The 25878-nt window shown below is 42.5% G+C and overlaps 1 protein-coding gene across 5 annotated transcripts in view; it reads left to right on the top strand.

The window, feature by feature from the left end:
- PALM2AKAP2 (PALM2 and AKAP2 fusion) overlaps positions 1-25878 on the top strand; it is a 528965-nt gene that overhangs the window by 393090 nt on the left and 109997 nt on the right. The gene's annotated exons all lie outside the window — the stretch shown is intronic.

Here is a 25878-nt window from a genome sequence, read left to right as displayed (position 1 = left end):
TTTATTGCTTTCTGTGTAATGAGTAAATATTTCTTTTAGAATCAAAAAATATTTTAATTAAAATGTAATGACAGGAAAATAGTTTTGATCCTGGGAGCAAGAATTAGTCAAGAATGGACCTGATCTAAGACCACTGTAGTTTTTTGGACAGGCTATGAACCAGTGGACTGGCACAGATTAATACAAATAACACATAGCTAATACTAATTGAGAATCTAAAAGGTATATTCTGTGGCCTTTATAAGCATGAACTTATCCAATGAGTTCCATGAACTCATGATATAGATACTATACACTTGTTCTTATTTTAAAGACTAGGAATCTGAGGCACAGGGAGATAAAGTAACCTATGGAAGGTCCTGCTCAGAATCAGTGGAAGAATGAGGATTCTGCCTTCATTCCTAGCATTCTTCATGTGGTTAGCATAGTCCCCTAACCACAGTGCCAGGGCACCTCTTGCCTGTGATCCCTAAGTGCTCTTCTGCAGGTTTCTTTCTTTCCTTTTTTTCTATTGTTTTTTTGAGGTGGAGTTTCACTCCTGTTGCCCAGGCTGGACTGCAACGGCGTGATCTTGGCTCACCACAACCTCTGCCTCCTGGGCTCAAGCAATTCTCCTGCCTCAGTCTCCTAAGTAGCTGGGATTTACAGGCATGTGCCACCACGCCCGGCTAATTTTGTATTTTTAGTAGAGACAGGGTTTCTCCATGTTGTTCAGGCTGGTCTCAAACTCCCGACCTCAGGTGACCCGCTCGCCTCGGCCTCCCAAAGTTCTGGGATTACAGGCGTGAACCACCACACCCAGCCTCTTTTGCATGTTTCTTGGGGAATGCAGAGCCAGTTAACTTTACAACTAGCCATTCACTTGGAATTCAGATCCACAGCATAGAAAAGACCGTAGCGTATGCTTTCCCTATGGAGAGAATCCAATAACTATCAAGCCATATGTTCCTTTTTTTTTTTTTTTTTTTGAGACACAGTTTTGTCGCCCAGGCTGGAGTGCAGTGGTGCGATCTCAGCTCACTGCAACCTCTGCTTCCCAGGCTCAAGCGATTCTCCTGCCTCAGCCTCCCGAATAGCTGGGATTACAGGTGCCCACCACCATGCCTGGCTAATTTTTGTATTTTTAGTAGAGACAGGGTTTCATCATGTTGGCCAGTCTGGTCTCAAACTCCTGACCTCGTGATCTGCCCTCCTCAGCCTCCCAAAGTGCTGGGATTACAGGTGTGAGCCACCACGCCTGGCTGCCATATATTCTTTGTATAAGTGACAGGTCTGAAAATAGCTGTGTTTATGATTACGGAGTTAAAGGGAAGAGAATGCCATAGCTAATGGGAGAGAAAAATGAAAGGCCAATTGAATTTGCCCATGGTAAATGTTAGAAATTTAAGGGTCAATGTGATCCTTTCATATGAAATACTAAATTCTTGGAATCAACTTACGGGAAAATCTAGTTTGTTTAGTGTTTTACAAATGCTTTTTTTTCTGCCTAAAATTTAAGAACTACTTTACCCAATGTACTAAATATATATGTGTGTGTGTGTGTGTATATGTTATATATACACACACATATATATACACATATATACACACATATATATACACACATATATACACACATATGTATACACACATATGTATACACACATATATACACACATATATATTATATATTATATATACACACATATATTATATATAATATACATATTGTACATATGTATAATACATATTATATACATATATTATATGTATAATACATATTATATACATATATTATATGTATAATACATATTATATACATATATTATATGTATAATACATATTATATACATATATTATATGTATAATACATATTATATACATATATTATATGTATAATACATATTATATACATATATTATATGTATAATACATATTATATACATATATTATATGTATAATACATATTATATACATATATTATATGTATAATACATATTATATACATATATTATATGTATAATACATATTATATACATATATTATATGTATAATACATATTATATACATATATTATATGTATAATACATATTATATACATATATTATATGTATAATACATATTATATACATATATTATATGTATAATACATATTATATACATATATTATATGTATAATACATATTATATACATATATTATATGTATAATACATATTATATACATATATTATATGTATAATACATATTATATACATATATTATATGTATAATACATATTATATACATATATTATATGTATAATACATATTATATACATATATTATATGTATAATACATATTATATACATATATTATATGTATAATACATATTATATACATATATTATATGTATAATACATATTATATACATATATTATATGTATAATACATATTATATACATATATTATATGTATAATACATATTATATACATATATTATATGTATAATACATATTATATACATATATTATATGTATAATACATATTATATACATATATTATATGTATAATACATATTATATACATATATTATATGTATAATACATATTATATACATATATTATATGTATAATACATATTATATACATATATTATATGTATAATACATATTATATACATATATTATATGTATAATACATATTATATACATATATTATATGTATAATACATATTATATACATATATTATATGTATAATACATATTATATACATATATTATATGTATAATACATATTATATACATATATTATATGTATAATACATATTATATACATATATTATATGTATAATACATATTATATACATATATTATATGTATAATACATATTATATACATATATTATATGTATAATACATATTATATACATATATATTATATACACACATATATTATATATAATATAATATATAATATGTAATATATAACATAATATGTTATATATATAATATGTTATATATATTATATATAATATATTATATATTATATATAATATATAATATATATAATATATTATATATAATATATTATATATATTATATATATTGTTTTGGTGAGTTGGTACTTTTTTTTGTTATTGTTGAGATGGAGTCTTGCTCTGTCGCCCAGGCTCAAGTGCAGTGGCGTGATCTCAGCTCACTGCAAGCTCCACCTCCCGGGTTCATGCCATTCTACTGCCTGAGCCTCCCGAGCATACAGGCGCCCACCACCACGCCCGGCTAATTTTTTTGGTATTTTTAGTAGAGACTGGGTTTCACCATGTTAGCTAGGATGGTCTCAATCTCCTGACCTCGTGATCCGCCCGCCTTGGCCTCCCAAAGTGCTGGGATTACAGGCGTGAGCCACCGCACCAGGCCCTGTACTTTGTTTTTTTAAAAGAAACTTCCTAGAAACCCTGATCAAGTGGGAGTTTTTTGAACCCGTTAATAAGAACACTTTATTGTAATGAAAATAAGAAGTATTTGGGCATGCATCTGATAATTATGTGTTGAATGCCTTCTGAGGGCAATGCTTTGTGCCATGTGTCACGTGCCTGGTGCAGCTTCCGCTTCCAGTTATGTCTGGAATCTGATTTCACCATTGATGTCACCACTCCACCATTACCATTCTGCTTTCAGCCATTATCATCTCTTGCCCAGATTATTACAATAGCTTCTAAGTGCTCTCCCGGCCACTCCTTTCCCTTTCTGTAACACAGACTCCACCCAGAAACAGCCACAGTGATCTTATAAAAATCTAAACCAAATCAAGTCATTTTTCTGCTTGAAAGAATGCAGTGGCTTCTCATCTTATTCAGGAAAATAGGTAATCCAAAGTGCTTATCAAGGTTTGCAAGGACCTTAGGATCTGGCTCACTGCCAGTCTTCTCTCACCCCTCCTTTCTCAGCTCTGAAGTCCTCCTGGCTGCTCCAAACATGATTGCTCAGTGTCCCCACACCTGCTGTTCCCTATGCTCGAATGCTTTTCCCCTTGATGTCTCCCTGGCTCACTTCCTTCCATTCTCCAGGTCTCTGCTCAAATATCACCTCAGTAAAGAGTCTGTTCTTGACCATTACATAAAATAGTACTCACCTCCTACTGCCATCAATATCTATCCCTTTACCCTGTTTTATTTTTCTTTATAACAATTACCACCTCCTGACACAAAATACATTTCATGTATCTGCATGAGTGAATTCAATTGGCCTTTTATTTTCTTTCCTGTTATCTATGACATTCTTCTCTTGCTTATTGTTTTTCTTACCTCATTGTCCATGCCATATTAGGTTGTAAGCTACATGAACATGGGGACTTTCCTTTTTTTTTTCCAACAAATATTTTTTGTTGTTTGTTTTTTTGAAACAGAGTTTCACTCTTGTTGCCCAGGCTGGAGTGCAATGGCACGATCTCAGCTCACGGCAACCACAACCTCTGCCTCCTGGGTTCAAGCAATTCTCCTGCCTCAGCCTCCCGAGTAGCTGGGATTACAGACATGCGCCACCACGCCCAGCTAATTTTGTATTTTTAGTAGGGACGGGGTTACTCCACGTTGGTTAGGCTGGTCTCGAACTCCCGGCCTCAGGTAATCCACCCACCTTGGCCTACCAAAGTGCTGGGATTACAGGCGTGAGCCACCGCACTCGGCTTCAACAACAAATATTTAATGAGCACCTACTCTATGCCAAGCTCTAGGCATCTAGAAATTAACAAAAGAGACCAGGTCTTGTACTTATGTAGATTACACTTCAGTAGGGTGAGATAGACAAGAAACAAGCAAGTAAATACTATCATATGAAAGATGGTGATTAATGCTCTGGAGAAAAATCAGAATGCTGTAGAATATGGGGTGATGTGGTTAGGGCTAAAAGGATGACCTGTCTTTAACAAGGTAGGCAAGACTATAGGAGGAGCAGGTTTTGAGAGGAAATTAGGAATTTGCAATATACTTGTTAATTTAAAAATGCCTTCTAGGCATCCCGTGGAGAGGTTAAGTATGAGTCTGGAGTTCCATGGAGAAAATAAGCTGACATATAAATTTGGGATTCGCCTGTGCACAGCCATTGACTGGATGAGATCACAGAGAGAATGGCCTGAGGGATAGAAGGGATCAAGCCCAAGTCATTGCTCATCCCAAATTAAAGATTTGTAAAATGAGGACGAACCTTAAAAGAGGACTAAGAAAGAATGCAGTGAGACTGGGCACAGTCGCTCATGCCTATAATCCTAGCACTTTGGGAGGCCCTCAAGGTGGCAGGATCGCTTGAGCCCAGGTGTTTGAGATTAGCCTGGGCAGCATAGCAAGACCTCCCTCTCTACAAAGAACAAAAAAATTAGCCAGGTGAGGCAGCACACACCTGTCATCCAAGGCTGAGGTGGGAGGATTGCTTGAGCCCGGCAGGTCAAGGCTGCAATAAGCTGTGATTATACCATTGCACTCCAGCCTGGGTGACAGAGTGACCCTGTCTCAAAAACAAACAAACAAACAAACAAACAAAAAAAAAAAAAGGTCAGAGAGCACTGAGGAGAATCAAGAAACTATTGTGAAAGCCAAATGAAGAAAGCAGTTCAAATGTGACTGACTGGCTGATGGCCTGTGTTAAATCCTGCTGAAAGATCAGGTCAGGTGAGTTTGGAGAAATGACCACTGGGTTTGGCAACCTCAAGGTCACTGATGACTTTGACAAGTGCTGTCTTGGTGAAAAAACATCTCTTTTAAGAACTTTTGCTTTGAGGGGAAACAGAGAATTGAGGTGGTAGGATCAAGAGAATTTCTCTTAAAAAAATTATTGTAGGCTGGGCATGGTGGCTCATACCTGTAATCTTAGGACTTTGGGAGGCTGAGATGGGCAGATCATCTGAGGTCAGGAGTTCGAGACTGGCCTGTCCAACATGGTGAAACCCCGTCTCTACTGAAAATACAAAAAAATTACCTGGGCCTGGTGGTGGGCGCCTGTAATCCCAGCTGCTTGGGAGGGTGAGGCAGGAGAATTGCTTGAACGTGGGAGGTAGAGGTTGCAGTGAGCCGCGATCGTGCCACTGAACTCCAGCCTGGCAACAAGAGCAAAACTCCGTCTCAAAAAAAAAAAAAAAAAAAAAAAAAAAAATTATTGTCGTAGAAAACACTAATAACGTTGGCCTGGTGTGGTAAACCAGCAATTTGAGAAGCCAAGGCGGGGAATTGCTTGAGCCCAGGAGTTCAAGACCAGCCTGTGCAACATGGGGAAAGCTTGTCTCTACAAAAGATACAAAAATTAGCCAGGCATGCTGGCACATGCCTATAGACCCAGCTACGCAGGAGGCTGAGGTGGGAGGATCACTCGAGCCCAGGAAGTTGAGGCTGCAGTGAGCCATGATCATGCTACTGCACTCCAGCCATAGTGACAGAGTGAGACCCTCTCTAAATAAATAATTTTAAAAAGAAAATGCATAATATACAATCTACCCTCTTAAAGTGTTCATTTAGTACAGTATTATTAACTGTGAGCACATGAAAATTTTTTTTTGATAGAAGAAATCACAGCATATTTGATAAAGTGAAAGAAAATTCATGTTTTGGGAAGGATAAAATTGCTGGAACAATGTCCTAGAGGAGATAAGAAGGGAGGGATGGTGAGGCTGAGCGATTTTCCTAAGGTCACACAGCCAGTAAGTGACAGGTCAGGATTCCAATCCAGGTCTTCTGGCTCTCTGTTTCTTACTGACATTTTGCTATAGCGTAAAATGAGAAAAATGACTTGGGCGACATGTAACTTTCCTCCTAGTTCTAACTTTCATGTCTCTAACATTTTGATATGCCTTCACCCATCCCAAGAATGTAAAGAAAATTCCGAAGTCAAACATAGTAGCAGCAGCAGCAGCAGCACCTATCTGAATCCACAGTTCTCGTCTAGGTGCTCACCTATCTCATCTCAACCACTCTATGAATTGCTTAGCAGTCAGCACTTGGACTCGTCAATGCCTGAGCCCTTTATGGGAATCACAAACTGTTTCTGATACCTGGCAGCTTTACTCATTTATGTTATCTGTCTGGCTTCCTAAGGTATTTGAGTTTGCAATGCTTGCTCCTAAAATTAACTAGGCAGTGGTCTAAAAAGAAAAGGAAGGAAGGGAGGGAGGGAAGGAAGGAATGAAGGAAGGAAAGAAGGAAGGAAGACAGGAGAATACAAAGAAAGGAAGTACAAATGAAGGAAGGAAGGAGAGGAGAAGAGAGGAGAGGGAGAGGGAGCTATAAAGAAGGTATTTACTTAATGAGTTGGAAAATCTTCAAAAACAATATGGGTATAGGTACTTTAGTTGATTGTATTATAAGCTATTGTGGTTTCTAAAGTGATTTTATGTTGGCCATGGTCCCAATCCAACAGAGGCTTTTAATATGCTATAGAAGCTATTATTATTCTCCGTATTTAAATGATCTTAACACCTTATAATCGTAATGGTTACTTAGAGAAGTAATTAATTTATTCTGTGTATATAAACATAATATGCCTTCATAATATTGTCCCATCATCTTCAGTGAAGTTTACGTTAATGCTAGGAAAGCCATTTAATATGTTCAGTATACTAGAAGGAAAAAGCCCATTTCTCAGTGGATAGTTCTCAATACTAAAACATTTGACAAGCAAATCAAGACTACCGCAAAGATTATCTCTGAGAGAATCAGAATTCTTAAAACTTAAAATCTCAAGATTTGGTCTTTTTCCCCCTAATATGACTGAAAAATCCTTATGGTTCTTCCCTTAAATTAACAGCCTGTGCTTAAACGTTCTGAGGGAAACACTTGCAAATTACTAGGAAAATGTTACAGTTGTATTTTTTTTTTTAACAAAAACTAAGAAATAATTTCCTGTTTTATCCAAAATTGAAAAGAAGTTAAGCACCACTGGAAAAGAAAAATGCATTTTCATCTAAAACACAGGTCCCTAATGAGAAGAAATTTGCTTGGTTGACTCAGTAAAAGCTGTCTTCTGGGACTCCACACTATTGGCACTGTTTTCCAGCATTCTATCTGTGAACAAGCTGTGTACATTCCAAGTATATTAGGCATATTTTATGTTTTCAGTGCCATGCTTAAAGAGTACCTTGTTGTATGCAGTCTCTCTATTACAGCATGAATTCTGGAGTGTTTACTAGATTTTTTAAATGCTTCAGTTGCTAAATGAGATAAAAGTCTCAGCCAAGAACCAAAGAACTTGGACCTCATAGGACTTTGCTCCTGTTTATTATCAAAGTGATACATGGCTACATTCTTGTCATTATTCCACAAGATTTGAGGCCTCTGGAATCAAGGTGCCATCTTGCTTTCTTCACCAGGGGACTCTGTCCTCTGGGCTCTTTCTCATTTCCCAACTCTGTCTTTCTCCTACATAGATACCCACTTTTCATTCTTTCCAACACAGGTCTTCCCATGCTGCTTTTTTGTTGTTGAAGATTTTAGTTTTGAATAGTGTTTTTTTTTTTTATTAGTATACTGGTGCCATTTACATGTATATTACAATGGGCAATTTGGGTGGTACAATGTTATGTCAATGTCGAGAAGGCACAGCCCAGCTACAGTCTGGAACACAGTGTAAACAATTCCATGGGGAAATGTTGCTTGGGTTTTGGAATGTTTCTTATGGGTGTTTTAAAATATCTTTTAAAGAGCCTCAAGCAGCTGCAGTGAATATAATCAGGTCACCATTTCCTTATGTTTAAGGGTTTGGCGGAGGAGAGGCCAAGTGTGAGGATGCAGGGAAAGGAAATAAATGTGGAACAGGCAGGAAAGAAACTTACTTGGGCACAGGAAGCCAGAGACCCTGGAGAGGAAATAAAGGAAAAGCAGGAACCACAAACTAGGCTAAGAACCACAGTAAACACAGTCTGAGAGCCAAGTGCTCTCTTATGACACCATCCCTGTTGCTGTGCTTGCTTCTCTGTCCTTTCTTCAAGTAAGGGTGACTGTGTCCACCTCCGGTGGTTCCCAAATCAGGCTGTCACAGAATCAGATGGAAAGCTTAAGCAAACACAGATTCCTGCGCTCTGGATCACCTAGAGAAAGGAACCTGGAAATTTTCTTTTCTTGTTTTCCAGCTACTCCCAATGTAAGCCAACTTGGAAACAACTAATTTATAACATCTTAAAAGCTGACCACCTTATCTTAGGGAGAGGTCAACCCCCTGGAGAAGAGATGGTTTAGAAGGGTGTTTTTAATTGTATAAAACACAACTATAAGTCAATGCAAACAAGACCATAGACTAACATATGCCAGTCTTGGATGTGCATTCCGAAAGTTGATGGTTAAAATAGTCTATGGGGGCTGGATGCGGTGGCTCAGGCCTGTAATCTCAGCACTTTGGGAGGCCGAAGCTTGCAGATCACCTGAGGTTGGGAGTTTGAGACCAGCCTGATCAACATGGAGAAACCCGGTCTCTACTAAGAATACAAAATTAGCCGGGCGTGGTGGCGTGTGCCTATAATCCCAGCTACTCGGGAGGCTGAGGGAGGAGAATTGCTTGAATCCAGGAGGTGGAGGTTTCGGTGAGCTGAGATTGTGCCATTGCACTCCAGCCTGGGCAGTAAGCCTATGGATGGATCATGCCTGCTACAGAAAAGCCAATGATGCTTAATCCAGAGATGACCTTTTTGCCATTAAGTAAGAACCAGAGATCAGTGAGAAATGTCTTACTTTGGAAATCCGTAAACATACAAATCATCCATATGGATGGTGTAAAACCACTAGTTGAGCTAGAGTAAGCAAATGATCTTTGCGGATTCTAGGAATTAATTGACTAAATATCCCATGTCCTCCTGCTTACACTCCTACCAACATAGTTTTGGAGGTTGTCTGATGCTCACCCCACTATTATGGATTTTTATCTTGAGGCACAATGGGTTGGGGTTAGTTCTCCTAGACTCTTGTTGTTCTGATTTCCTATTTCTTCTGAATTCTTTTTTTAAAATTCTTTTTTAATTTTTGTGGGTACATAGTAAGTGGCATGTAATGTATAAATAATTACATCAGAGTAAATTGGGCATCCATCACCTCCCCAGTATTTTTCTTTTGTGTTACAAACAACCCAATTATAGTTTTAGTTATTTTTAAATGTACAATTAAATTATTTTTGACTGTGGTCACCCTGTTGTCCTAGCAAATACTAGGTCTTATTCATTCTTTCTATTTTTTTGTATCCATTAATCATCCCTACTCCCCTGCCTCCCTGCTACCTTTCCCAGCCTCTGATAACCACCCTTCTACCCTCTATCCTCGTGAGTTCATCCTCTGAATTCTTACTGTTACATCCATTTTGCCTCCTATGCCTGGTCTTCACCCCACACCAACTCACACATAAACCCCTTCCTTCCCTTTGGTGTCCCAGTTTTCAAATGCTGTTATCAGAAGTATAGGGCGTTACAAGAAGTGTTTACATCACAACATAACACTCAAACAACTTTAAAAGTGTATATTAAATATTTTCTTTTGGCCCTCTCTGTGATCTGGAATTTCTTGTTTACTGACTCCTCCCCACCACTCTGGTCTTTCATCCAACTTGAGAGATTTTGTAAACTTCTGAATTCCAAAAATGAATTGCAGGTGCAAGTGTATAAACATTTTCTATCTCTAGAGTTATCACCAAATTATCTTTCAGATTTACCAATTTATTATCAATCTGTATGCCCATCAATAAAGTATAATCACTTGATTTTCATCATTCCCTTGCCAAAAATACATATTTGTATTTTATATATTTACTCATATTGTAGGCAAAAAAAAAAAAAATTAGTCCAATATTTTACTTGCACTTTTTTAATTATGAAGAGTTTGAGTATCTCTTCACAAGTTCAAGGGTCAGTTTTACTTATTTATCTGTAAACTACGTGTTTTTTTTTTTTTTTTTTTTTTGGAGACAGTGTCTCACTCTGTCACCCTGCTGGAGTGCAGTGGCACGATCATGGCTAACTGTAGCCTTGACCTCCTGGGTCCAAGCAATCCTCCCATCTCAGCCTCCCAAGCAGCTGGGACCACAAGCATGTCACCACACCCTGCTAATTTTTTTATTTTTTGTAGAGATGGGGTCTCACCATGTTGCCCAGGCTGGTCTCAAATTTCTGGGCTCAAGTCATCCTCCCACCTTGGCTTCCCAAAGTGTTGGGATTACAGGTGTGAGCCACCGCATCCAGCCCAGGTTTGTTTTTTCTATTAAGGAGTTGGTAGTTTTCTTCAATTTTCTTATTGATTTGCAAAAACTCTTCACATATGAGGAGTAGTAACTCATTGTCATATATGTTGCAAATATTTCCCCCAGTTTGTTTCTTCTCTGAAATTTTCAGTGGTGCATCTGATCCCATGAGGATCCCCCTGGGCCTGGGATTACTGCTAGCTTTTCAGTGAGGTCACCCACTGTTTGGTGGGAAAGCCCCAGGGACATAGAGCTATTTGTTTAGTGTGAGCGAGTCTTTTTGTTTCTGTTTTTGTTTGCTTTTCCTGCTTTTTCTTTTTCTTTCTTTCTTTCTTTTTTTTTTTTTTGAGATGAAGTCTCCCTCTGTCGCCCAGGCTGAAGTGTAGTGGCCTGATCTCAGCTCACTACAACTTCTGCCTCCAGGGTTCAAGTGATTCTCCTGCCTCAGCCTCCCAAGTAGCTGGGATTACAGGCACCTGTCACCACACCCAGCTAATTTTTGTATTTTTAGTAGAGACGGGGTTGCACCATGTTGGCCAGGCTGGTCTCAAACTACCGACCTCAGGTGATCCACCCGCTTCGGCCTCCCAAAGTGTTGGGATTACAGGCGTGCCACCGCACCCGGCCTTCCCTCTTTTTCTTACTTTTTTTTTTTTTTTTTAAATTTTCAGCCAACTTTTATTTTCTGTAGGACATATTTAGCACTTGTGAATTACTCCCAGCTGATACTTTTTGGTCTTTCGCCTTGCTAGGAGGAGGAAATAGTAAATTCCCTTTTACGATGCACTGTCTTGCCCCTACCTTCTGGTTTTCAGATCAGTTCTCTGAGACACTTCTAAGTCTATTTTTCAGCTTCTACTGTTCTCTAAGTTTGGGGGCATGTGTCTACTGCTAGACCATTATTATTTGCTGGATTTAGTTCATTTTGCTCAGTTTGGGGAGAGAGGGAGAAGAGCTTCTCTCAACCTGTATCTAGGCTAACTTCCTCCCCAGAAAGCTATTCTTTACTTTGTGTGTTTTTCTAGAAAGAACATTCTACTTCTTGGGTCCCCTGGAGGCCACTCTTGCTCGGGGGTGTAGTTTAAAGTGGGCCAGCAGCATGGGAGAGGCAAAGTGAGTAAAAATGTACACTTAGGCCACAGTGAAAGAAATCTTCATCTCCTCTCCCCCTAAAAAAATTTCCATGGAAGATTATGTGCCTTTGATGGTATAGGGCCTGTGGGAACATGTAACATTTACACGTTCGAGTTATATTTCTCTCACATAATTAATAGCCATTTATTTTATTCAAATATGCTCCTAAAATACATCTAGGAGAGTAAATATGCTTCTTTTATTATAAAATATTCTCAGCTCTAATAATCATTATTATGTTAACACACGTATGATGTGATGAACCACAAGCAGGCAGTGGGTGTTAAAGCTAACCTTGCCCATTGCCAGTTTCCCAAACTTTCATGTTTTTAAGAATCATCTGGGAGCTGTTAACGCAGTTTCCTTGGCCCCGCCCCACACATTCTGATTCAGTAAAGGTGGAGCCCAGGAATCTGCCTTTCTTTTTTCTTTCTCTTTTTTTTTGATGCAGTCTCTCTCTGTCGCCCAGGCTGGAGTGCAGTGGTGCAATCTCGGCTCACTGCAACCTCTGCTGCCCGTGTTCAAGCGATTCTCCTGCCTCAGCCTCCCAAGTAGCTGGGATTACAGGCTCCTGCCACCGCGCCTGGCTAATTTTTGTAGTTTTTTAGTTGAGATGGGGTTTCACCATCTTGGCCAGGCTGGTCTTGAACTCCTGACCTCCTGATCCACCCGCCTTGGCCTCCCAAAGTGCTGAGATTACAGGCGTGAGCCACCACACCCTGCCGGAATCTGCCTTTTTAACAAGCACTATCTGTGGTCTTTAGTACTGGCTCCGAAAAATTCTGGGGCAAGATATCTCAACCTCAGCATTACTGACATTTAGGGCTCAATAATTCTTTGTTGGTGGGGCGCTGTCCTGTAGATGCCAGTAGCAACCCCCCTAATCGTGACAATAAGAAATGTCTCTAGACATTGCCAAAATGTCCCCTGGGGAGTTCAATCACCCTCAATTGGGAACCACTGGCCTAGGAGAAAATAAATGAGAAAATGTTAATTAAAAACAGTGTTTACTTTTGCATGCAGCCATTCATACTCTTGCATGGATTTCATTGAACAAATTAAACAACTATTTCTGAGCATCTGGTATGTACCAAGCCTTTTATATTAAAAATGTTTAATCATGGCTACCTCTTTAATAATTTGGAAGGTGGAAGAAAATGTTCTTATAAATTAATATCTATTAAGCATATATTTTTCCTAAATTAATATTCCTAATAGTTTTCTGAAGAATATTCTAGAACTTTAAAATTAATATTAACAAAGCATTGACGTTGTTTTAGTAAAGAAGCAATTCAGAATAAAGTTGGTATGATTGCTTTACTTTTTTTTTTTTTTTTTTGAGACGGAGTTTCGCTCTTGTTGCCCAGGCTGGAGTGCAATGGCACGATCTCGGCTCACTGCAACCTCTGCCTCCCAGGTTCAAACGATTCTCCTGTCTCAGCCTCCTGAGTAGCTGGGATTGAAGGCATGCGCCACCACGCTTGGCTAATTTTGTATTTTTAGTAGAGACGAGGTTTCTCTATGTTGGTCAGGCTGGTCTCAAACTCCCGACCTCAGGTGATCCGCCCACCTCGGCCTCCCAAAGTGCTGGGATTACAGGCGTGAGCCACTTCACCCGGCCTTGCTTTACTGTTTCTAATAATGAAACTAATTTTGTTTGTAAATTTTACACTTATTCTAATTTAGGAAAATATGAGAAGAGAGTGATGAAGTACCTGCCATGATATTGTTTATAACATCTCACATCTGATGTAATTCTAAACTTCTTCCTTAGAGAGTCTATGGTCCATATAAATAAATAAGTGATATCCAAGCACACTCATTTTAATGTGAGTTTTTCACATGATATTAAAATGTTAAAAATAGATCAGTATGTAGGGCATCCAAGCATTTAATTCCTTAAATCGGAGACATGAGGAGAAAAAAATGAAAAGGAAGAAAGAAAAGAAGGAAAAGGAAGGAAGGAAGAAAAAGTTGAGTCAAGGCTGAAGCTCTGGCATCTCTAACCACTGGTCAGTAAATTCTATTGAAATTCAATAGTATAAGAAACAAACAGGCAAAAAGGATGGTGAAACCATTTCCAAATACCAAGATAAAGGAGGCTATTGACATTCAGGAACCCTGAGAACAGCTGATGTCCCATTGTAGACTTCATCCTCTTCCTTGGGTGAAAGTGTGAATAGCGCTCAAGGCAGGGAAGAAGTCTTTTCTCTGAAGGTGCTATTTGTGGTGCCCTTGGCCTGGATGGGCTTTCTGGGTAGTTCCCAAGGGTATCATTTCTTTGTATTGGAAATCAGGGACCTTTGTGGGTTAGGAAAGAAGAATCAGGCCATGGCTATTGTCTTTCCCTGCTGTGTTTCACATGTAAAATTGACTCCCAGAAGAGCATCCCAGGGCCTTGTCAAGGAGTGGGGAAAATAGCAGACTGCCCTAGGGTGGAAACCTAACTGAGAGTGCAAGGGCGACTTGCAAAGCTGGGGAGAGAGAATTACTGGGAAAATCGTGCCTAGGGCAAAGCTGAATTCAAGAAATCTGACTTTTGTGATCTTCCTCTGCTGAGAATGAATGCGGCCACCTACAGCAGAGTAAGACCACAGCTTGCTTTTGAAAAGTGTTGCTCTCTAGGTGGGGTGTTTGTTTGTGTGTGCGTGTCCTCTCTCAGGATTTCTAGACGGTTCATTTTCAAAGGGTCATTAACATTATTTAAATATTCATGGTGGAGGAGGGGATGAGAGACTGAAATTTCAGACATCTCAAGAGTGAGGGATGGCTGGCCACCCGCCTAATACAGCCCCAGTCTGCGGATCAGCTGCCTCCTTCCCCTCCGCTGGCTTTGTTAGCACACGCGCTCTGACACCGGGCCACCGGCTGCCACTACACGGAGGGCAGCAGGAAGGCTCTGGCGAGCCAGTGAGCTGGAAGCATCTCTGTCCACACCTCAGCCTCTGAATCCCATCGGGGGAGTCCTCAAACACGCGGAGACACCATTACTGCCACAAAGACGCACTTCGCAACCAGTTCCGGGAGTCGCTCTGACCCTGAGGACAGTCGTGGTGCTAGGTAAGGGACGAGGGGCTGTTTCCCCGCCTGAGTGGGAACTCAGCGGCTCCTGGCATTTGAGCGCACACAGGCACTCACACACTTCCACATACGCTCATGCGCACATATGTGTACACCAACACACACGTCCACATGCACACACAGCGACACGCCACCCCGCTCCAAAGCCCCGTGCGCTAACAAGTATCCACATACCCAGACACAGCACTCCTCTGAGTTAGGAAACACTCAGCTTTGCCCGCCCCATCCATCCCTCCGTCTTTCCCTCTCTCCAGTCTCTCCATTCATTCATTTCTTCGTTTGTGCATCGATTCCGCCGAAGCCACCGAGAGGAGAAGGTGTGGGTAGATGGGGAGGGGAGGGGAGGGAGGGGCGGTCCGTGGGCGCTGGGCTACTGGAGGGGAAGCGAGGAGGCGGGGAAGGGGCGGGCCCCAGGAGCAGACGGGCGGGGCTCCCCGCCCTCCAGCGCGCCCGGAGGCTACCACTCCCTGCAGATGCGCTGGCCCCAGCCCGGGGCAGCCGCTCGCCTTCCCCCGGAGTCTCCTGGACCCCCGGAGCGGGAGGCAGCGGCCGCGCGGCGCTGGAGCAGAGCCCCAGGACTGCGCCCCCGGGAGCGGGCGCCCAGAGGTGGGTGTCCAAGCTGGGGAGGGGAGGGGCTGGAGTGTCCTCGAGTGTGAGGAAGGGGTGGCCGAGGAAGGGGTTGCCGAGGAAGGGCTGGAAATCTGGGAGTCCTCCGAAGCACCGCGGGCTTTTAAAGGGCTTTTTGTGGTCTTTGTCGAGCGGAGCGTGTGCTGGGAGAGGGCCCGGGTGGAGGGGCTGTGGCCATGTGGATTTGAATTCCTAGGTTTGTGGGAGGGCCAAGCCTTTGGCTGCTTTGTTCAATGCTTATCATTTATATATGCTTTAAAAACTAAACGCAGGACTCCGCTTCTCCCTGTGTACACACAGAGCTGGGCTGTGTGTCCTTTTCAGGAAAAGCAGTGAGGTGCAGCCGTTCCTTCTAGCTCGCGAGGAAGGCGCGGGTCCTGCCTTTTGGGTGGCAGAGCCGGGGGCATTTTCGCAAGTCCTGAACTTTTCAGAGAGACTGAAGTCAGGGAGGGCCGGGCCCCGGCCCCGGTCCCGGCCCCAGCCGGAGTCTTTCGGGATAGGGTCCAGGGAGCTGAACTCAGGAGATGATGCAGGAGGAGCCAGCAGCCTCTTCTGCCCTGGGAGGGAGAACGCGGTCCGGGTCCGAGCTGAGCCAGAAGTTTGGCCTGAGGCTGGGACCTCAGCAGTTAGAATGTGGTATCTTATCCGAGATAAAGCCGGAGTTTGCGTCTCTGTGGGCCCTTCTTGGGGACACTCTGGGGTATGGGAAGAGCAGACCGTGGGGGAGAGCACTGGGCAAGCCGTGCCTGTAATGTCCGTGGAGGCGACGCGCCTGCAAGAACCAGAGCAAGGAGACACTGGTGGCCCCAAGAAATCCCAGAGAAACGGAGTGGACAGGAGGGGAGTAAAACGGAGCCCGGGAGAGCCGGAAGCCCGCAGCAGGGAGCTGTGGCGCTGGTGGCCGGGTGAGGACTGAAGGCAAAGAGCGAGGCGGCGTGCAGCCGGGCTGCCGAGCTCTCCAACGCGGATGCCAGGCGCTCGCCAGCCTGAGGGATCCCTCCCGACCCACAAAGAGGGCGTCTGGGAGGTGACTCGTTTAGAGAGATGGTGGATTCCCTTTCCAGACCCAGGAAAGCCCGTTTCCCGTGTGGGGTAGCATGGGTTTGGCTCTGATAGGCTGCGTGGTCAGATCAGACTTTGACATATCACTACCCTTCCCTGTAGCAGTTTTAAATGCAGCACAGGTGATTTGGGAAGACTTCCTAAATGTATAATATTTCTTTTTGAAAAGAAACTTCACCTACTCATACGTCTATACACCTCTCTCTGTATTGCATCTTGGAATCTGTGAACAAGCCCATGTCTCCCGGGAAGCGCTCTTCTATCCCAACTCCCGTTTCACAGGCTCCTGGAGACTGCATGAGTACAAACTCCTCTCACCATTGGGATCCCAGGGAATTTGCTTCCTTGTCTTTTGTTCTGATTAGAGTTCATTTAAGCATCACACTTTTCTTTCTGGAAATGTTCTTAATTTAAATTTAACTAAGCTTCTCTTTCTTCCAGTCTAGCAGCTTCCCCAACATTCATGAATACAATTTCATAATAATATGTCTAGAAATGAGGCGTATCCAGCAAGGAGTTTTACTCTGTTTCTTTAAACATAAAGACTTGGCCTAAAGAGTGTTTTAAGCAATGCTCCGCTGCCGGTTGTCTCCTCCCCAGTTTTGACCCTTGGCCCTTTCTCTCTTTTTCTTTTCTTTTCTTTTCTTTCGAAGTTTTGCTCTTGTTGCCCAGGCTGGAGTGCAATGGCATGATCTCGGCTCACTACAACCTCTACCTCATGGGTTCAAGCAATTCTCCTGCATCAGCCTCCCGAGTACCTGGGATTACAGGCGCCCACCACCACACCCGGCTAATTTTTATATTTTTAGTAGAGACGGGGTTTTGCCATGTTGGCCAGGCTGGTCTCGAACTCCTGACCTTAGGTGATTCACCTGCCTTGGCCTCCCAAAGTGCTGGGATTACAGGCATGAGCCACCGCACCCGGCCTGGCCCTTTCCTTAAAGGGCATCTTCTCCTTTGAGTGGAGGCACACCAAGTTTCCTGCAATTATCTTGGACAGCACCAACAAAATTAGTCCTGAGCCAGGGACAACAAAAGTAAGGCTGCCTGTCTCCCAGTCTTTACTTAACCGACTCTGCTGGAGAGTTCATTTCACTTTCTTTCTGGGATGCTGAGATGCTAGGATGAGAGGAATAGCTGGGCTTTGAGATGGGACAAACATTTTGAAATACTCATTATCTCATAGTTCTGGCATGGCAGTTGGCACCACTTCCTGCCTGCAGAGTTTGAAGTTATTTCACTTTCATAAGTGGCTTATTCTGACTCAGTAGCCTCAGGACCTCTGGCTAATAAAGTGAAGTAGGTTGTCTTAGCTTCGTTATCAAATGAAGGGAGAATTAATCCACTGGCTTTATTTCTGAAAGTTTGAATATTTTCTTATAGAACTAACATTAAATATTACTTCCAAAAATGCAAACACTTTGGTCTTTCTAGTCATTGTAATTATTGTCTAGATAATTACAATAATCCAAACAATAACCATTACGGATTTGGTGAGCTCTTAAAATACCCATGTCCCAGATTTCTATCACGGTTATTACCAGTCTCTGCTTATTAAGGTAATGAGAAATGTTTCAGATGAAGACGAAATTGAATTTGGATGGAGGTTGTGTTGAGGGATTTTAACAGTTGAAACAGGAGCATGCTAAAAAGTTACTTCTGAAGACCAAGGATAGACTGTTTAGTTCCAGTCTTTAGCTTTATACATGACTCAACGCCAGTAGAATTGATGCTCTATCTTGAATTAGCTTTTGGAATGATTGTTTTTTGATCTTAAGAAACATAGTACTCACTGCTTAGATTGTTGATCAGGGATTCTGTGTCAGCTATTGGAAGTTTGAAGTAATTGATTAGTATCTTGATGAGCTTCAACAATTTCAGTAAGTTTGGGTAGCAAATTGCACCCTTTTTTTTTGAAACGGAGTCTTGCTCTGTTGCTTGGGCTGGAATGCAGTGGCGCGATCTCGGCTCACCGCAAGCTCCGCTTCCCTGGTTCACATCATTCTCCTGCCTCAGCCTCCCAAATAGCTGGGACTACAGGTGCCCACCACCACGCCCAGCTAATTTTTTGTATTTTTAGTAGAGACAGGGTTTCACCGTGTTAGCTAGGATGATCTCGATCTCCTGACCTTGTGATCTGCCCGCCTCGGCCTCCCAAAATGCTGGGATTACAGGCATGAGCCATCATGCCCGGCCCACCATTTTCTTTATACTGTGCAAACTCAACACCCAGAGGCAGAATTTCTGTAAAGCTAAAAATAAAGGAACAACTTCAACTTCAGTTTTTCTCATTGGCATGAGCCTCACCCAGCAGCACTTCGGGTAGCTTGGGCCTCAGGGAAGAATGTTACCATGGACCATGATGGGAGTTAAGGTAATCCATATACATGTATATCTTACTTTGTAAAATAATCCCCTCTATGAACATGTAAGACTACTGTTCACAATTTGGACATTTTCCTTTCAAACACATTTTTCATGAATATAGGAAAGTTAAAACCATCTCTATTCTAAAAGGAAAATCTACCATTTTTCTCAGAGAGAAAGTTACTGAGTTTGTCTATGTGATTTTAAGTAGTATTTGATTAGAGTATTAAAGAAATGGGGTACTTCAAGTAACATAACACCTGATATTTAAATCTAAGTTTTAAAAATGTATTTCACCCATTGTTAATGGAAGTGTTTCTAAGATGTAACCCCTGGTTAGCTATTCTGCCTTCTTGCCTTGATGGGTTGACTGGTGGTGAATATGCTGTTGTCATTCCATTGACAGTTCGGGATTTTGTGGTAGTCTCAGCATATTAGCATAGATGTGAGTTGTAATTTTATAGGATTATGGAACTGTAATTGTGGAACTCCTGCAGGGCAGACTCTGGAGGCTAGCTTTTTAGAAAACTAAAATCTCCAGTATAAACTTAATTTCTGTCATTTGCCCCATTTTCTTGAAAGTTAAGTGCCAGAAAAGAAAAGGATCGAGTCTCTCTTTTCTTTCTACAATAAAACAGAATATACTTTCTCCAGGGTTTGGTGGTGGGTTCCTTTTTCCTGTTGAGGTGGATTCTGAGATTGAGGAGGGGCTGGAGAAGACAGAGCATGAGGGAAAGAGACTGAGAACATACTCAGGCTGCCCTCGCCTCCTTTTCCCTTTCGTGCTCCTGTCTCCCATCTAGGAGGACCAGGGCTACCAGTCCTTGTGGGGACAAGTTTGAGTAGGATCAAGAGACATGTAACTGGGCCAGGCGCGGTGGCTTACGCCTGTAATCCTGGCACTTTGGGAGGCTGAGGCAGGTGAATCACTTGAGGTCAGGATTTGGAGACCAGCCTGGCCAACATGGTGAAACCCTGCCTCTACTAAAAGAATACAAAAATTAGCCAGGTGTGGTGGCAGGTGCCTGTAATCCCAGCTACTCGAGAGGCTGAGGCAGGAGAATCGATTGAGCCTGGGAGGCAGAGGTTGCAGTGAGCCGAGATGGAGCCACTGCACTCCAGCCTGGTGACAGAGCAAGAACTCTGTCTCAAAAAAAAAAAAGAAAGAAAGAAAAAGAAAAAAAGAGACATGTAACTGGAATTTGTTCCCATCTTGGTGACAGTTTCAGAGTGCCCCGCATAGGCCATGCAACTGGAGAAGGTGCCCTGTGGAGGCAGAATGCTGCTGCTGGGGTCCTTAACCAGGCAGAGGTTGGATATGAGGATGAGATGATGTAGCTTCTTTTGAGTAGGTTTAAGGGGTTGGGTTTTTTGTTTGTTTTTTCTTCTAAGCCTTGGAAGGATGCATGAACTCGTTGAAGGGGGTGTGACATGAATGCCAGGGAAGGAGAGAGATCTGTGGAACTTACTGGGGAAGGCCACTATGCTTTGAACCCTTCTTTTTTCTTAGATATGGGCAGGGGCTTTGTGGTTGTTTTTGATGCCTGATTGGAGCAGATGGGGTGGCAAGGCCAAATACGCAGATATTGTGGTGCCCCCTTTATCCAGAACCAGGGCATGGCCAAAGCACCCTAGTGCCTCAGCCAAGTTCTCTGTGAGATCTTGGTCTGTCACATAAACAAAATCTTAGTTCATTCATCTATAAAAATGGAGATACCAGGCCGGGCACGGTGGCTCACGCCTATAATCCCGGCACTTTGGGAGGCCGAGGTGGGTGAATCACCTGAGGTGGGGAGTTCGAGACCAGCCTGACCAACATGGAGAAACCCGGTTTCTACTAAAAATATAAAATTAGCTGGGTGTGGTGGCGCATGCCTGTAATCTCAGCTACTCAGGAGGCTGAGGCAGGAGGATCGCTTGAACCCAGGAGGCAGAGGTTGCGGTGAGCCAACATGGTGCCATTGCACTCCAGCCTGGGCAACAAGAGTGAAACTCTGTTTCAAAAAAAAAAACAAAACAAAACCTACCTGTTCAAAACTTGTGTAAAATCAGATGGTTATGGAAGCACCTTGTACATGTATTCCTCCTAAAGTTGGTTGTTCTTAAATTAACCAAAGCCTTCTTTCATCTTCATTACAGATGCAAATGATAAGTAAATAGTTTTTAAATTAATTGTTTTTATTATTATTTTTTGAAACAGGGTCTCACTCTGTCACCCAGGCTGGAGTGCAGTTGTACGATCATAGCTCACTGCAGTCTCGAACTTCTGGGCTCGAGTGATCCTCTTGTCTCAGCCTCTTGAGTAGCTGGGACTACAGGTGCATGCCACCATGCCTGGCTGTTTTTCTATTGTTTGTAGAGACAGGGTCTCACTACATCGACCAAGCTGGTCTTGAACTTCGGGGCTCAAGCAGTCCTCCCACCTCGGCCTCCCAAGCAGTTCCACAATTACATTCCCAAAGTGCTGGGATAACAGGCATGAGCCGCCATGTGCTGGCCTAAAGTTAACACTTAAAATGCTAGCAATTGTGCAGCAGATCAATTGTTCATCCTTCACACTGATTAAGTAGCTTTGAACATGGAAATTCTCTAAGCCTGACTGCCCCCCGCCCCTACCCGCCAGCTGACATTCTCAACGCTGAAGCACTTGCACTATTGAGAATTCTTCTATTTTTCATTAGTTGATCCTTCTTTAAGCTTTGAGTAATTCAGGAATTGGTCTTCATTGGGACAATGGACCGCAATTTTCAGAACCATAATCCTGGTTTTTTAGTTTTTTTTTTTTAATTTTTATTTATTTATTTATTTATTTTTTGAGACAGAGTTCTGCTCTTGTTGCCCAGGCTGGAGTGCAGTGGCGCCATCTCAGCTCACAGCAACCTCCGCCTCCCGGGTTTAAGCCATTCTCCTGCCTCAGCCTCCTGAGTAGTTGGGATTACAGGCGTGCGCCACCGTGCCCGGCTAATTTTTGTATTTTTAGTAGAGGTGAGGTTTCACATGTTGTCCAGGCTGGTCTCAAATTCCTGACCTCAGGTGATCTGCCCACCTTGGGCAATCCCAAAGTGTTGGGATTACAGGCATGAGCCACCACGCCTGGGGAAGGGGGGCCTCTTTTAGTGAAAAGGCAAGGGCACTACTCCTATTCATTAGTGTTCTATGCTTACGACCTAATCACCTCCCAGAGGACCCACCTCCTCATTCCATTATATTGGGAATTAGGCTTCAAAATATGAATTTTAGGGAGACACAAACATTCAGACCCTAGCAGGGACCCTGGAAAGGATTCTCATTGTGCAGAGTATGGATAAACAGTGATGCTAGAGCAGTTTTTCCAGGGTTGTCAGAAAGGGCTGAACTAGAAGTTTCCCCACTGTGCCTGGAGTGCCCTGGGTTGGTTAAGTGTAGGGTTTCGAAGATAATTTTGTCAGGACTCTTTAGTTTTTAGTCTTTTATGAGTCAGAAGAGTGTGCATATGTAACTGCCACCACACCACAGCAACTTCCAGCAAGAGAGAGGATTCCTCAGGTGGCCATCCTATCCAAACTCCATGGCTCTTTCCAGGGCGTTTGTGGGAAACCTGTGGGGCTAGGACTGAGCTAGACTTTTTCAGTAGCTGAGACTGGTCCTGCAGACCCATGAAAAGTGCCGTGCCGTCCCCCAGTAGGGGGCAGGGAGGGACCCTCATTTGCCCCTCTTCCCGCCCAACAGTTGCCTGACTTCAGCCTTAATGCATAGCTCATCCAGGGTCCTCCTGAGCTCCCACCTGGTGAGGTGTGTGTAGAAGGTGTGAGGAAGGCCAAACCACATTTTCCTGGCAGTGTTTAACTGACCGTTTTCAGCCCGCCTCCCAGTGCAGCTCACTGCGTCGGCTTACATTACCGTGATGTCATTCCCATGGTGGGATAATACAGCATCTTACTTTGTCTGGAGTGGTGCCTCCCGTAAGTTTTTTGATACCTCCTACAAATGGAGAAAGACATCATTGTTTAGCCATTTTTATTTGGGTGGGTTGGAGGCATGACTTTCCCAAAGGAATAAATGTTAGTTAATATTCCAGAAAATTCAAGTACTTTTCAACCCTAATTGAAAGGCACTCTGTGTGCGTGAATTAAAATCAAGGTGGAGTCCATGTGCCATGTGCTGTGTGATTCTAAAGCCATATTTTAGCTTGGCATATTAGTATTTTGCATCAGAACATTTTATACTTGCAAAGGTTAGCAAGAATTTTCCTCAGACACAATTACAGATGAGCAGAATTTATTCATTTTGGGGGAAAAAATGAACAGACTGTATTTGGAAACTTAGATCATATCCAAAGCACTTGATGATTCCTGTTTGGAATCATTTTTCCTTTAAAGAATATTTGAGATCAGTGTTAAATGCAGGGCAGAGATGGACTCAAGAGTGGCAGGCATTGCTTTTGAATGGAATCACAATGTGTATATCATTTTAAATATTATTTTTATGGTATGTTTCATTATCAAAACCATCTATAGCCTCCAAAGGATGACAGGTGTTATAGTGTGAGTGGCATAGAGGGTGCTGAGATAGAGGAATGAAAAGAGAAGAGATCGTTCCCTTTCCACTCACCATTCATAGAGGAACTAAGTTTTACCTTCTAGGGAATTCCCTGTAATTCCCAGGGACGCCTTGTTCTTGCGGTTCCCAGGCAGGATGGTAGGAGGAGATAAGTGGGAGGGAATTAATATTTCTTGAGTGTCGGCTGGTAAGTTGGTTGCTTTACCTCCACTTTTTTAGAGACAGGGTCTCTCCGTGTCACCCAGATGGAGTGCAGTGGTGTGATCATAGCTTACTGCAACCTTGAACTCCTACCTACACTATTTTACTTAATCTTTATAGTCACCATCATTTTTCAAATGGAGATACTGAGACATTTGGAAGTCACATAACCATCCAGGGGTCCCACAGCTACATAATGTCAGGTCAGTTTTCCTACCCAGCTCCTTCTCTTACTGTTTTTTTTTTTTTTTTTTTTTTTTTTTTTTTTTTTTTTTTGCAACAGAGTCTCGCTCTGCCAGGCTGGAGTGCAGTGGCGCCATCTCAGCTCACTGCAACCTCTGCCTCCCCGGTTCAAGCGATTTTCCTGCCTCAACTTCCTGAGTAGCTGTGCCACCACGCCCAGCTAATTTCTTGTATTTTTAGTAGAGACGGGGTTTCACTGTGTTAGCCAGGGTGGTCTCCATCTCCTGACCTCATGATCCGCCTGCCTCAGCCTCCCAAAGTGCTGGGATTACAGGTGTGAGCCACCACGCCCAGCCCCCTCCTTTTCTTACTAAACCAGTGCTGTAGGGGCTTGCTACTCCAAGTGTGGTCTGGGGACCTGCAGGATTCCTGTCATCCAGGAGCGTGTTAAAACTAGAGTATCCTGAGCCCCGTCCCAGACCTACTTAATCAGAATCTGCATTTTAGCAAAATCCCTAATGAGTCCTGAGCATGTTACTGTGTGAGGAAGCTCTGCTTAGAGGAGGAAAGTCTGACAATTACCACTATGCATCCTGGCCAAGACTCAGGACTTGAATCCATGGACTGGACCTGAAACATTGGTCTATCTCAGTGAGGGAGGAAGGGTGCTACCAGAATCTGATGGGTAGAGACCAGGGATGCAGCTAAACACTCTATAACACACAGGACACCCCCTTCCACCAACAAAGAATTATCCTGCACAAAACATCAATGGTGCCAATGTTGAAAAACCCTGGTCTAATTGTCTAGATGTAGAATTCACATCCTGTAGATATGTTTCGGTAGCCTCAGATGTATGCAAATCTCTAGGAAGTAGATCTTAAAGGAGTTGATACAAATTGCAGTGTGCTATGCAAATGGGAATCTTTTTATTGGGACTTGAAAAGAGAAAAAGAGCTTAAACTGAAGCATGAAAGACTTCCATTAGAGTTTTGAGAGTGTCAGACTCTCAAACAATAATATCAGGGATGCAGTGGAAAAGTTTCTAAGCATGTACTGAGTACCCACCATTGAGGGTGCTACAAGGCAACATTCCCTCCCATTCCCAATCCTGCCTGGCAACAGTGCCTTCTGTTTCTTCGTTTTATTCCTAAGACTTGCCCTGGCCTTTGTCCTACCTTTCCGTTCTCAAGCAGGATATGCTGGGTCAGTTGTGCCACCTGGAGGCTGGGGGAGGAACGCAAATAATGAATAATTGGTAAAGGGAACCAAAGCGCTGTTTCTACCATCTTTTCCTCCCTGCCTGCGTGGATCCACACCTCACTGTTTCTTACTCAACTCCTTCAATTCCACGACACTGTAGCCACTTCCACTGGTGGACACATATCCTCTCTCCCTCCTTCCTTTCCATTCTCTTTAGATCCTGGCCCAGAACATCTGAAAAGATCTGTCCTCCCTCCCCTGTCTCTCTCCCTTTTTTTCTTCTCTTTCTTCCTTTTCTGAGCTGAACAGCAACCTGTATCAATACTGGG

The sequence above is a fragment of the Pan paniscus genome, chromosome 11 (genome assembly GCF_029289425.2).
Source record: "Pan paniscus chromosome 11, NHGRI_mPanPan1-v2.0_pri, whole genome shotgun sequence".
Lineage (NCBI taxonomy): Eukaryota > Metazoa > Chordata > Mammalia > Primates > Hominidae > Pan > Pan paniscus.
Note: the sequence above shows the minus strand (reverse complement) of the source record. Positions and strands in the feature narration are given on the sequence as shown.